This window comes from Manis javanica, chromosome 12 (genome assembly GCF_040802235.1).
Source record: "Manis javanica isolate MJ-LG chromosome 12, MJ_LKY, whole genome shotgun sequence".
Classification (NCBI taxonomy): domain Eukaryota; kingdom Metazoa; phylum Chordata; class Mammalia; order Pholidota; family Manidae; genus Manis; species Manis javanica.
The window spans coordinates 62636332-62651429 of NC_133167.1; the positions used below are offsets into that span (position 1 = coordinate 62636332).

General features: G+C 38.3%; 1 long non-coding RNA gene across 1 annotated transcript in view; it reads left to right on the forward strand.

The window, feature by feature from the left end:
* LOC118973279 (uncharacterized) overlaps positions 1-14187 on the forward strand; it is a 147876-nt gene extending 133689 nt beyond the window's left edge. The window contains exons 2-3 of the long non-coding RNA XR_005062544.2: positions 976-1161; positions 13139-14187. This is a non-coding gene — a long non-coding RNA (uncharacterized lncRNA). The remainder of the gene's footprint in view (positions 1-975; positions 1162-13138) is intronic.
* Positions 14188-15098: the final 911 nt, after the last annotated feature.

The window sequence follows — 15098 nt, forward strand, 5'->3', positions numbered from 1 at the left end:
ACAGTACAACCAAACTTCAAAATAGCTTCATTACTAGATTTTTCTACATGACCAATTCTTTCCATTTTACCTGTAAAATAAGTGAAATCCACTGATAAGGTAACCACATCATTTTTACTAGTATCTTTAACATTTATCTAAGCATATTCTTTTTATAGGCAAGAGCAATCATACCTAGTAAAATAATTAAAACATTAGTTTGGATTTTTCCTTCTTTCCCAATCCTTGAGGAAGATAGATACTAAGGAAGACAGAAACAGAAAGAGATCAGAACATGATAAAATGTTAGGGATTTAAAAAAAATCAATCTATGCTAGGATTACACTATGTAGACTGAATGCATGCAAATTCAGAGGAGAAAGGAAGCCTGGAAAATGAAAACTAGCTGACTTTACAGTGGGGTGGGATTGTGATTATTTTAACTCTAAAATTTTTAGCTAGTGTTACTGTGTTAAAATTACATACAATCACTGGGGATTTACAACAAAATGATTTTTAAAGATTGAGAGGAAATGGAAGGGAGGAGACAAGAATAAGGTTAAATAACTTGAATTTTGGTAAATTCCAATTGATCAATTCTCCCTGGCTGGGAAGAAATGACAAGAAATCTATGGTGTTTAGAAATCATATTAAAACAAAGCATCACATCTCTCATAGGCTTTGGGTGGTTCATTTCCTGTTAAATGGGTGTGCAGAAAGGACATTCTTTTCCTCAAACTGAGCAATTTAGATGTCTAATTTGAGGTCAGGTCCCTTTAGGCAGAGGACGTGTTTTGTCTGGCGAACACAGTGAACGCCGAACCTCTCCCACTTGTTCTCTCTCCGGATTATTTGCTTACTCTGGGTAATGAGAGGATGGCGTGGTTTGTGAACCAGTTGTTGTTATTCTTTGCCTGCTTATCATATTGGCTTTTTTGTAAGAAAAATTACAAGAATATATAAAAGTTTTTGGTGAATAGAGCCTTTTATTTTTAGGAGAAAATGGATGGAACAGTTTGGGGCTTTGGAGCCACCTGCCGCTCTTGCGTGAGCACCTCCCACTGCCTTGACTTTTTATTGGGCTGCGTGCTTGGTGCCAAGATTTACTCCGCCGCTATGGGGAACAACTGGATTTGGCATAAGTGAGAATAACTGCTTTTCCCCTGGGGAGAGACAAAAAGGGTAAGTGTGCAAGGCGCAGAGACAATATTGTCGGGAGTTATATTCCTGTTCAGCTCTTTTATTCCCTCTGAATCTTCGATTCTGTTGCAAATAATAAAATCAAAAAGCCAGCTGGCTTGGAGCCAAGGTCTGGGATTAGCAGACGATTTTTATTCTGGGATAAAAATATGCTTGTCAGTGATGGTTCTGTACATTAAAAATATGGCCATTTGGATTAAAATTGGGTTTTTTTTCTTGTAAATTGAGATACTGCCAGGAAAGCACAAATTAATAACAATTTGAATTAGGTAGGGAAAAAGGGGTTTCTATCAAGTTCCTGGAAACCCAGATGGTGTTTGTGCACACCTGTTACTGCTTGCTCTTTGCACTGTGCTCTCTGAATTTGGGTTGCATTGTTATTATTCCCTTAATAAACTGTATCTTTTTCTCTCCCTTAGTTTAAATTGTGAGGTGCTTTTTTACTCTAACACTACTCTAAAGCCAAATGATGTCACTTCTCTGTTCCATTTTTTCCTATAAAATACACTGAGTTAGAGGCAAGAACTCTTTGAATTCAGGCAAACCTGGGTTGGAAACCTAGCTTTCCTGCATGCTACCTCTCTTTGTGATCCTAGGGAAATTACTTAATTTTTCTTCACTTCAATTTTCTCACTGATAAAATGAGGAATAATAATAGTCCACATCTTGGGCTTTGTGAAGATTAATGACATAATATATAAGGAGTATTTTGCATTGCACCTCTGCAATAGTAATGTTAATATAGTAATATAGTAATAGTAAGTATAATAATAATATTGCATTGAATGGTAAGTACCCAATAAAATTTTGTTATCTTGATCATTATTGTGTTATAAAATATTCACAGAGGAATTTGTAGCTTAAAAAATAAGAAAGCTTTAAAAATGAAATAAGCATCCAACTTAAAAAGCTAGAAAAAGACAAAGAAAATGTTGAGTTATAAATATACCTTCCCTTTCTGGTTATATAGAAGACTAGATGTTTGATAAGATCTTCAAGCATGGAACTAAAAATTCTGAATCAAGCATATCTTAACAAAAAAAAATTTGGCTGGTCTATTGGGAAAAAGAAGGATATCCTTGCCGTAGATTAATACAGTATAAACCCATTGAGATAAGCCTATTGATGCTGGTGTTTTTCATGGAGGTTTCTGGCTCTTAGATAGCCATATGCTGAGGAGGATAGACAAAAACACAAACCCTATAAAAGCTGAGGGAATGGACTGGAAAACATCTTCGGAAGCCAGAATTTCAGAGAAGTTATACTAGGTTCATTCAAGAGCATTGACCTGGGGTACATTGGTGAGGGTAGGGGTGCCCTAGAGAGAAAGACAGTGGGGAGAATTTGCCTATTATCTTTAGACTTAAAGGAAAATTAAAAATGGGGAAAATACCTGGGGAATATCTAAGCACACGTTTATTATCACATGTGTTTAGGACTAGAATTTATACCATTTGTGTTGCCCCCCCCCCCCACGAATAAACCTAAGCCAAATAAAGGTTAAAAGTGCTCCCAAATATTTGGTTAACAGGAACAGAATATCAGAATAAATTTAAAGAAGGCAGAGGATGGAAATAATAGAAGAAAAACTTAATGAAATAGAAAATGAAGAAACAGTAAAGTACATATTTTGAACAGACTAATAATAGTGACAAACCTTTGGAGATCTTGACCAAAAATGAGAAAATACAAGCAATATTAGTAATGAAAAGAGGACGTTATTTGGATGCTAAAAGGATCTAAAAAATTGTTTGGGAATGTCTTGCCAATGGGTTTCAGCTCTGGGCAAGTTTGCTGTGGATTCAATGTGACCAAAGAAATTGACAGCAAAACGTTCTTTGGCTTGTTCCCCTGTTGGCAGGTTGAGCTCTAGTGTCTCTGCCTCTGCCCAGAACACTGGGCGGAGCTCTCTATATAGTGCAATAATAGCTTATTGGTTAAAGGTGTGGAAGCGGTAGCCTAGCAACTGGCAGTTACATCATCAGGTGGTTTAAGTTCACTGAGGATCCTGGCTATAGGAACCCCAAATTCTCCACAGGGAAACTGTTGCCAATAAATCTGAAAACATGTGAAATGCACAAATTCCTAAACAGTGTTTCTCAAACTTTAGCATTTTATCAGAATCACTGGGAAGAAAGGATTAAAGATGGCAGCATGAGAGCTGAGGCAGAGGCTTCCTCCTAAAAGTGCATATAATATGAAAATATAATTAATACAGCTAATCCTGAAGGAGAAACAGGAAAGAGGACTGTGCCAAACTGCATACACCTGGAGAAAAGAATGAAGTTCACAGAACAGGGTAACATACTAAAGCTGTGGCCTGGTGGGACCTGAGCCCTTCCCCCATCTCAGCTCACTGGCAGGAGGAAGAGAAATGGAGTGAGGAGGGAGTGGAGGCCTGGGATTGCTGAATATCTAACTTTAAAGATATGCTCTGGGAGCACAAATACATTTCGTGGTGCATGGTACTCTTGTGATTAGAGGGTTGGAAAGCTAGGACATGCAGAATACCTGAAAAGACTGAGATTCCAGCTGCTTGTGACAAGCAGGGATCTATATCTGGCTGCTCTGGGACAAAAGAAAGGTGAGCAGTCTGAGACACTTCCTAACAGCAAGAGGACTGCTAAAGGGGCAAGGATTGCACAGAGCTTACTGCTCAGGAGAAAGGACAGGTAGACAAAATTGTCCAGGTGCACTCTGTCCAGCAGGTTGGGAACTTTCACAATCTTCAGGCACTCCAGCTCCCTGGCTGGCTACACAGCTCCAAGGATGCCCCCTGTGATACACAGCCTACTGCACCTTTCTCCCAGCCAGCCCCACCTGACTCACAAACCAGCAAACACTACCCTGGCATTAGGCCAGCCAGAGGGAAGCCCTGTCTACAACAACTATAAATGCAAAGCATAGAGGATTATACCTGTGTGCTAGGCCCAATGGTTCAGGCAGTGGAGACAGGCATAGCAGCCAGGAAGCAGGAAACAGCTCTTCCCCCCAGGGACCAACACTATTCCCATGCAACCCCCAACATTGTTTCAGGGACTAAGCAGCTCCAGAGAGTAGAGCTTATGGGCACTAGAGGGTGCCATATACAAATATGAAAAGCGAAAGGAACCTGGTTCAAAGTGAAATTATGAATATAACACCTGAGAAAGATTCAAATGAAATCCACCTCATAAATCTTCCTGAAAGGGATTTCAAAATAAAAATCATTAACATGCTCATGGAGGTAGAGAAAAATGTTCAAGAACTCAAGAATGAATTCCAGTAGGAGATCCAATCATTACGGAACACAGTATCAGAAATGAAACATACAATGCAAAGTTTTAAAAGCAGATTAGATATGGTGGAGGAGATGATAAATGACATAGGAATTAGAGAAGAGGAATACAAAGAAGCTGAGCCACAGAGAGAAAAAAGGGTCTCAAAGAATGAAAGAATATTGAGAGAACTGTGTGACCAATCCAAATGGAACAATATTCACATTATAGGGATACCAGAAGAAGGAGAAAGAGAAAAACAGATAGAAAGTGTCTTTGAATAGGTAATTGCTGAAAATTTCCCCAATCTGGGGAAGGAGATAGTCTCTTAGGCTATGGAGGTGCACAGATCTCCCAGTACAAGGGAGCCAAGGAAGACAACACAAGACATATAGTAATTAAAATGGTAAAGATCAAGGATAAGTACAGACTATTAGAAGCAGCCAGAGAGAGAAATAAGATCACATACAAAGGAAAGCCCATCAGGCTAACATCAGACTTCTCAGCAGAAACCTTACAGGCCAGAAGGGAGTGGCATGATGTATTTAATACAATGAAACAGAAGGGCCTCAATCCAAGAATGCTTTCTCTGGCAAGATTATTATTTACATTTGAAAGAGGGATTAAACAATTTCCAGATAAGAAAAAGCTAAAAGAATTTACCTCCCACAAACCATCTCTACTGTGTATTCTGGAGCAACTGCTATACATGGAAGTGTTCCTAAGGTTTAATAACTGTCACCAGAGGTAAGAAAACCACAGTAAAGAAAGTAGAACAGTTAATTACTAAGCAAATGCAAAATTAAATCAACTATGCCCAAAGTCAATCAAGGGATAGATAAAGAGTACAGAATATGATACCTAATATATAAAGAATGGAGGAGGAAGAAAAAGGAGGAGAAAAAAAGAGCCTTTAGATTGTGTTTGTAACAGCATACTAAGTGAGTTAAGTTATACTCTTAGATAGTAAGAAACATAACCTTGAACCTTTGGTAACCAAGAATATAAATCCTGCAATGGCAGTAAGTACATACCTATCAATAATCACCCTAAATTTAAATGGTCTGAATGCACCAATCAAAAGACACATAGTCACTGAATGGATAAAAAACCAGACCCATCTACATGCTGCCTACAAGAGACTCACTTTAAACCCAAAGACATACACATACTAAAAGTGAAGGGATGGAAAAAGATATTTCATGCAACTAAAAGGGAGAAAAAAGCAGGAGTTGCAGTATTTGTATCAGATAAAATACACTTCAAAATAAAGAAAGTCACAAGAGACAAAGAAGGACATTACATAATGATAAAAGGGTCAATCCAACGAGAAGATATAACCATTATGAATATCTTTGCACCCAACACAGGAGCACCTACATATGTGAAACAAATACTAACAGAATTAAAAGAGGAAAGAGAATGCAGTGCATTCATTCTAGGAGGTTTCAACACTCCACTCACTCCAAAGGACAGATCAACCAGACAGAAAATAAGTAAGGAGGCAGAGGCACTGAGCAACACATTAGAACAGATAGACCTAACAGATATATACAGAACTCTACACCCAAAAGCATCAGAATACACATTCTTCTCAAGTGCACATGGAACATTTTCCAGAATAGATCATGTACTAGGCCACAAAAAGAGCCTTGGTAAATTCAGAAAGACTGAAATTGTACCAACCAGTTTTTCAGACCACAAAGGTATGAAACTAGAAATAAATTACACAAAGAAAATGAAAAATCACACAAACACATGGAGGCTTCACAATACACTCCTAAATAATCAATGGATCGATGACCAAATAAAAACAGAGATCAAGCAATATATGCAGACAAATGACAATAATTCATCACCTCAAAGTCTGTGGGATGCAATGAAGGCCATGCAAAGAGGAAAGTATATTGCAATACAGGACTACCTCAGGAAAGAACAATCCCAAATGCACAGTCTAAACTCACAATTACTGAAACTAGAAAAAGAAGAACAAATGAGGCCCAAAGTCAGTAGAAGGAGGGACATAATGAAGATTAGAGCAGAAATAAATAAAATCAAGAAGAATAAAACAACAGAAAGAATCAATGAAAGCAAGAGCTGGTTCTTCAAGAAAATAAACAAAATAGATAAACCCCTAGCCAGATTTGTCAAGAAAAAAAAGAGAGTCTACACAAATAAACAGACTCAGAAATGAGAAAGGAAAAATCTCTATGGACACCAAAGAAATACAAAGAATTATTAGAGAATACTATGAAAAATTATATGCTAACAAACTGAATAACCTAGAAGAAATGGACAGCTTTTTAGAAAAATATAACCTTCCAAGGCTGACCCAGAAAGACACAGAAAATCTAAACAGACCAATTACCAGCAACGAAATTGAATTGGTAATCAAAAAACTACCTAAGAACAAAACCCCTGGACCAGATGGCTTCACCACTGCATTTTATCAAACATTTAGTGAAGACCTAATATCTACCCTCCTTAAAGTTTTCCAAAAAATAGAAGAAGTGAGGCCAGCATCACTCTAATACCAAAACAACAACAAAAGGCAAAGACAACAACAAAAAAGAAAATTACAGACCAATATGCCTGATGAACATAGATGCAAAAATACTCAACAAAATGTTAGCAAACCAAATTCAAAAATACATCAGAAAGGTCATCAATCATGATCAAGTAAGATTTATTCCACGGATGCAAGGATGGTACAACATTCGAAAATCCATCAACATTATCCACCACATCAATAAAAAGAAGTACAAAAACCACATGATCATCTCCAAAGATGCTGAAAAAGCATTTGACAAAATTCAACGTCCACTGATGATAAAAACTCTCAACAAAATGGGTATATAGGGCAAGTACCTCAACATAATACAGGCCATATATGACAAACCCACAGCCATCATTGTACTTAACAGTGAGAAGCTGAAAGCTTTTCCTTTAAGATTGGGAGCAAGACAAGGATGCCCCCTCTCCCCACTTCTATTCAACATCGTACTGGAGCACGGCAATCAGACAACACAAAGAAATAAAAGGCATTCAGACTGGCAAGGAAGAGGTTAAAACTGTCCCTGCTTGCAGACGACATGATATTGTACATAAAAAACCCTAAAGAATCCACTACAAAACTACTAGATCTAAAATCTGAATTCAGCGAAGTTGCAGGATACAAAATTAATACTCAGAAATCTGTTGCTTTCCTATACACTAACGATGAACTAGCAGAAAGAGAAATCAGGAAAACAATTCCATTCACAGTTGCATCAAAAAGAATAAAATACCTGGGAATAAACCTAACCAAGGAAGTGAAAGAGCGTATATCAAAAAATATCTTAATAAAAAATTTAAAAATAAATAAATAAATGTCACAGACATAGTAAGGAAGAAAAAGAATCTAGATTGAAAAGAACATACAGTATGATTCCATTTTTATAAAGTTCAGAAATAGGTAAAACCAACATTTGTTCAAATTTAGGTGGAGGTATAGTGTCTGGAAATGGGATGAAGGAACTTTGAGGTTCTAGTAATTTTTTTTCCTAGTAATGTTCTATTTCTTTAATTAAATGCTTTTTACATGACTAGGTACATTTTGTGAAAGTCTATTGAAATGTATAAGATTCATTTATTTTTCCTGTGTATGTTTACTTCAATTAAAATTTACATTAAAAAAAAGAATCACTGGGAAGACATTTAAAAACACAGAATGCTGGGACCCACCCCTACAGCTCCTGACTAAGTAGGTCTAAGATGGAGTCTGATAATGTGTATTTTAAGCAAATTTCCAGCTGTTGAAACATTGGGAATATTGTCCTAGAAGATATAAATTACCAAAAATACTCTAGAGGAAACCAATTATTTTATAATCCAGTACTTTCCTACCTTTGTCACACCATGACACATACACACAAACCCCTAATAACATTGTACTGCACACATGAAGCTGCTCTTGGCAGGGGATAATTTATTACTGAACTCTACTTACCCCAGCCCTGCTTTGATCTACCTGCTCTTGACAGTCCTAATGGTTGAAGGATCAATATCCTGGGCTCACCTGTAATCCATGCTCCCCATACCAGTATGTCTCAGCTCACCTGCTGGGAGGCTCTGGCCTAGTACTTATACTTAGGTGTTTTAGCTATTTTGTGTATAAAAATTACCCCCAGATTTAAAAGTTTAAGACAACATGCAGTTATCATCCCACAGTTTCTATGAATCAGGAATCCAGCCATGACTGCTGGGTCCTCTGGCTCTGGGCTCTAATGAGGCTGCTATTCAAAATGCCAACAGGTGCTGCAGCCAGCTGGGGAAGAGTCTGCTTCCAGGCTCCCTCACTTGGTTGTTGGCAGGAGCGGGTTCCCCCTGAGCTTGTTCGGCTGAAGGCCTCAGTTCCTCTCAGGTTTTTGGCTGGAGCCCCCAGTTCCTTATCATGTGGGTCCTTGCATAGGTACAGCTTGCTTCAACAACTCGCTTCCTGCAAGTAAGCAAGAAGAAACAGAGAGAAAAGAGTTAAGCAGAAGTTATTTCTCAGAGGTGGCATTTTTGGTGTATTCTATTAGTTACAAGCAAGTGTTACTAGGCACAGCTCATCCTTGAGGGGAGGGAATTACACATGGGCATAAAAACTAGAAGGTGGGTATCTGAGGGCTATCTTAGAAGTCTGCATGCAGCCCCGAAAAGAAATCACTGGGTGGTTGGGTATTACTATCTGATAGTTTGCAATAGTTAGCATTACCACAGATTCTCACCAACACTTGCTATTGTTGCACTTTTAACTTTTGCTAATCTGGTGGGTATAAAACAGGAACTTACTGTATTTCTCTAGTAACTAATGAGGTTGAGCATATTTTCATCTTTATTTACTGTGTAGATGTGTTTTTATATGCAGGGCTATTCATATTTCTCCATTTTTATATTAGATTAAAAAAATATGTTTCTTACTGATTCAAAGAAGTTCACTTATCTGTGTACTAACCCTGAGACTTGAGGCTTCTGTTTTCACTCTCTTGCTATCTTTTGAGGAGGAGCTGTTTTATTATTTTAATGTAGTTGAATTTATGCTTCCAGTTTTGCATTAAGAAATCCTGTTACCTGAAAGTTAGAATGATAATATTCTACATATTCTTCTAAAGTTTTAAAGTTTTGTCTTTAAGTCCTTTATCCATCTAGAATTTATTTTTGTGTGTAGTGTGAGGTAGGAGTTCACTTAACTTTTTCCCTTTTATGGGTAATCAATTAATACTCATTTGAATACCCTGCCCCCTCCTAATGTGCAATGTAATAGAGAAGTTTTCTGTATATTCATCTATTCATGGGTCTTATTCTGGACTCTTGTTTTGGTCCATAGATCTATCTCTGAACTGATAACATGCTCCTAAGTATTAATGACTTAATAACAAATCTTAACATTTGGTTGTAGGATCATTGTTTCTCCTTGTTCACCAGGATTGTTTTGGCTATTCTTGGTTCTTCATTCTCCTGTATTTTAGGATCAGCTCATCAAGTTCCATGAATATAATATCATTAACTACAGGTCATTTTAGGGAAATATTGTTTACATCTTCTTTAATGTCCTTTACTGAAGTTTTAGGATTTTCTTCCATAAAGGACTTGTACCTCTTTTGTTAGATCATTCCAAGGTGACTTACATTTTTCTGTTTCATTGTAATTAGTATAATTTTTTAAATTGTGTTTTCTATGTATTTATTGCTAACATGTAGATTTGCAGATATTTCTTACCTATTCATCTTACATGGCCTTAGAGTTTCTTTTCCCAGGTCTTGCCTGGTTTTAGTTACAAAGATGAACTAGCCTCAAATAAATTGGGCACTTTTCCTTCTTTTTCTATTCTGCAAGATTTCACATGATTGGAATTCTCTCTTGAATATTTGGCTTGCTTGCTTTTAGAAAGAGGTAGACCTAATATTTTCTTTGTTGGAAGACTTATAACTGCAAGCTAAGTTTCTTTAATGATAATAGCAGAGGTTTCTATCTTGTGTGCCATGTTCGCAAACTAATGTGTTCTTGATGGGCTTCAGAGGTTTTTAACCCTCAGCCCTGAGGAGGCTAAGGCAGAGAGGTGTGAGGTGAATATGGGGCTGCAGGAGCCCCTGGCTTAGTCTTCTTTGGTCATAAGCATCTTCATACTTTTACCCCACTGAACCTTTGATATATGTCACTGAAGTTCTTTGAAAATTTATCCATAAAGATATTTCACGTTTCATTGGATTTATTCTAAGATCCCTTATAATTTATTGTCATTGTAATTGGCATCTTTCTTTTAATTGTGTTTTCTAAATATTTGTTGCTAAAATATAGATTTGCAATTGTAGTTTGTTGATCTTACTTAAGGCAAACTTACTAAACTCTCTTATGAATTGCAGTAGCTTTTGTCTATAATAGCTTGTGTATATGTGCTGTGATGTGTGGGAAGTCAGAAAGCATTGCCTTAGAGACAGTCTGACCTGGGTTTCCTCTTCTATAAAATGGTGGAGAAGTATCTGCTTCATAAGATGTTGTGAAGATTAAAAGTGTTAAACCAAGTTAGGCAATGGAACAGTACCTGTCCATAGTTGAGTGTTTAATCACTGATAGCTGGTACCCTTATTTTTACATCCTTCCTCATCCCTTACTTAAGTCCTTGTGTTCCCCTCCTACAGGCTCAACCTGATGCCATAGGCCATCAGCAGTGTTTTTTTTTCTAGCTTTTGGGCTCTTATACCCACTCTTAGATATTAGCTTTGGATCCTCACCCCAGGAAAATGCAAAAACACATAATTTTGCATATAATTTGAGGAAGATCAAGATCCCCTTGTCTGCGTGCATGGACCTTTGCTTGCCTCCAAAAGCTTTGTGGAATCAGCGAAGCATCCTGCTGTAGAACAATCCTCCTGGTTCTCCCGACTGCTTTAAATTGTTCTAGTGGGGTGCCCTGGGGACTGGGATTGGTTTGCTTTGCTCCCAGTCTGGCTATGACACTGTGCCTCAATTCTAATCAGTGGGATTCAGTCCTGCTTCTCTGACCTGCAACCCAGCTTTGGTAATGAGGGCCAGTGCCTGTTCTTGATCTGGTGCCTTGGCCAACTGCTCAGGATCCCTGATCCCTGAGATAGGGGTCCTGCCCTGTCAATATTAATCCCTCTAGGGAAAAGTTGCTCAACATTGGCGCCACTGACATGTTGTGCTGGACAACTGTTTTATTGTGCGTGTCTGTGCATAGGGGCTGCTGCATGTATTACAGTGTGTTTAGCAGCATCCCTGGCCTCTACTCAGTAGATGCCATTAGCATTCCTCAGTTAACACAAGTAAAAATGTTTTCAGGCATTGCCCATTGGCATGTTCCCTGGAGAGACAAAAATTACCCCCAGTTGAGAATCTCTACTCTAGGCCCAAAGTCCTGTCCTTAGACTTCTGCCTGATGCCTGCCGTTCTGTTATGTACTGACAGACTTGCCTAAATCTGACTACTAGCCTGTTTCTCCAAATATAGCTTGCTCCTGGCTCTCCTGATGCCCTGCCCTATGTTATGAGACAGCTGCAATTCCTGAAGCATCTTTCTGGTGCCAGAGGCTTGCCTGGACTACCAATTTTTCTGTTTCAAGAAACAATTTTCCTGGCTTGAGTGAATGATCCTCCACCCACCCCAGCCCCGGCCCACTCCCACCCACACACAGCTGCAAGTTTTCCTGCGGGTTGTGATGAGAGTGATTTCAGTCTTTGGATCTAGTTGAGATGTGTTCTTGGATCTCCATCAAGAGCAGCTCCGTAACAAGATAGGTCAGTGAGAATTTGTTTTTCTTGGGAAAGTAATCTTCCCAGTGGTTTTATGTGAGAGAGACTGTCCTTTTCTAATGTAAGTGGAGGTTAAGTTTTCTGAAGGCAATAAATTGAACCATTCGACTATGCAACAAGTCAGTCAGTCAGGAGTGAGCAGCAGAACGACAGAATTGCAGCTTTAATGAACGCTAACAGCACAAAGGTGGTGAAGTTAATAATAGATCCTTAGAGAGAGGACTGAGACTGATTGACTGAAAGCTTAGAGCAGAGAAGAGAATAAGGGAAAAAACATAGTGGAATGCTTTTGGCAGATAATATATCTGAGAACCACAGGAGGGAGAGAATAAAGAGAGCAGGTACAGAACAAATTGTACCGTACAGTATCTTAAAGCTGGCCTAGTTAATCACAGTGACGTAGTGGGTGCTGGGAGGGCCCGGAGCTGGAAAGGTACTCCAGGAGCTGACACAGATACTAACACTGGGAGGAAACTCACTCACTCAGGTAAGGAAAGCTTTCCAATGGCTTTAACAAGTTAGAAGATGATTTCTCTCTCACGTGGCAGTACGGCGGCTTCCTCCGCAAAGCAGTTGCAGGTCTGGGCTTTTTCCCCCTTGTGGCTCTATTGTCTTCTGATTGTCATCCTCATCTTTGTGACCACAACGACTCATTGACATGCCTGCATTCCCGCTTACAGAGAGAGAGAAAGGAGGATACACACATCTCAAAGGCATAACCCAGAAGTTGCACGCATCATTTTGACCTATATCCCACTGGCCAAAACTTAGGCGTTTGGCCACACCGTACAGCCACACCTGTGAAGGAAACCCGAGATTCTAGAAGACCACATGCCCAGATAAAAATCAGGGATTCTCTCTGAGGCCTTTCTCTCTACCACCACTAACCTGAGTGTTTCTTGTTTTCAGTCTTTCTCCAAATTCAAAGCCTCAAGAACCTGTCTGGCAAATCCATCCTTGGAAGACTGAAGATAAGAAAAAGAATGGGCAAAATGGAGTCCTCTTGAACAAAAAGGTGTTGCTAAACACTTATATTTTCTTACTCCTAAAAGAAAGGCCCCTTTCAGTATAATGCTATCAAGCAGGCAAAGTGACCTGATCTTGTGACAGGGTCCCACTTTTACCAGAAGAGTCGCCAGAAATTGTGTGTGCCACAGATGTGAAGCTCCACAGAAGACTGATGGGGCGCATGGGCTCTTGGACAGTGAGGGGCACGTGCTTGTGGAATTGGGGCCTGAAGTGTTCTGACAATCATCCCTAGTCATGCTCGTCTCTAATGGGGTGAGATTTAACCAATGGATGCCAGCACATTTCTGGAACTGAAAGAATTAGAAACCTAGAAAGGAATTGTGTCTTTGGCACATTAGAAAAGCTGCTTCATTATACTAGAGATTCTAGATTATGCTGAATGTTGTCTCTTGGCTGGAAGATCTCTGCAGTCCAGTCTTTTTTTTTTAATTAAAATATTTTTTCATTGAAGTATAATTGATGCACAATATTGTATTGGTTTCAAGTGTATAATATAGTGATTCAACAGTTACCTATATTATAAATGCTCGCCCCAACTAGTGTAGTTACTGTCAACATAGAAAAATGTTATACACCTATTGACTATATAATCTGTGCTGTATTTTCATCCTCATGACTAACATATTGTGATTGACATTTTACCCCCTTCACCTATTTCACCCACCCACTACAGCCCCTTCCCCATGGTAATCATCAATCACTTCTCAGCATCTATGAATCTATTGCTGTTTTGTTCATTTTGTTTTGTTTTTAGATTCTACATGTAAGTGAAATCATATGGTTTTTGTCTTTTTCTGCCTGGCTTATTTCACATAGCATAATCCCCTCTAGTCCGTCCATGTTGTCACAAATGGTAGGATTTCTTTCTTTTTTATGAATGAATAATATTCCATTTATATATGTACCACCTCTTCTTATCAATTTATATATTAATAGACACTTTGGTTGCTTCCATATCTGGGCTATTGTAAATAATGTAACAATAAACATAGGGGTGCATATGTCTTTTTGAATTGGAGATTATGTTTTCTTTGGGTAATTCCTAGAAGTGGAATTACTGGGTCATATGGTATTTCCATTTTTAGTTTTTTGAGGCATCTTCATACTGCTTTCCATAGTAGCTGCATCATTTTACATTCCCAAAAGTGTCTGAGGGCTCCCTTTTCTCTACATCCTCGCCAACACTTGTTATTTCTTGTCTTGCTATTACCCATCCTCACTGGTGTAAGGTGATGTCTCATTATGGTTTTGATTAGCATTTTCCTGATAATCAGTGACATTGAGCATCTTTTCATGTGCCTGTTGCCCATCTGTATTTCTTCACTGGTAAATGTTTATTCATATCCTCTGCCCATTTTTTAATTATGTAATTTGTTTTTTTGTTTTGAGTCATATGAGTTCTTTATATATTTTGACTGTTAATCCCTTATCAGAGATATCATTTACAAATATATTCTCCCATGTTGTAGGATGCCTTTTTGTTCTGCTGATGGTGCCTTTGCTGTACAGAAGCTTTTTAGTTTGATGTAGTCCCACTTGTTTATTTTTATTTTAGTCCCACTTGTTTATTTTTATTTTATTTACCTTGCCTGGTGGCCATATCCAGAAACAAATCATTCATGCTTATGTTCAAGAGATCTTTGTCTATGTTTTCTTCTAAGAGTTTTATGGTTTCATGTCTTATATTAAGGTCTTTAATCCATTTTGAGATTACTTTTGTGTATAGTGTTAGTAATCCAGCCTCATTCTCTTGCATGTGCCTGCCCAGTTTTTCCAATACATCATTTATTGCAGAAACTGTATTTTCCCCCATTGTTTATTCTTGCCTCCTTTGTCATAT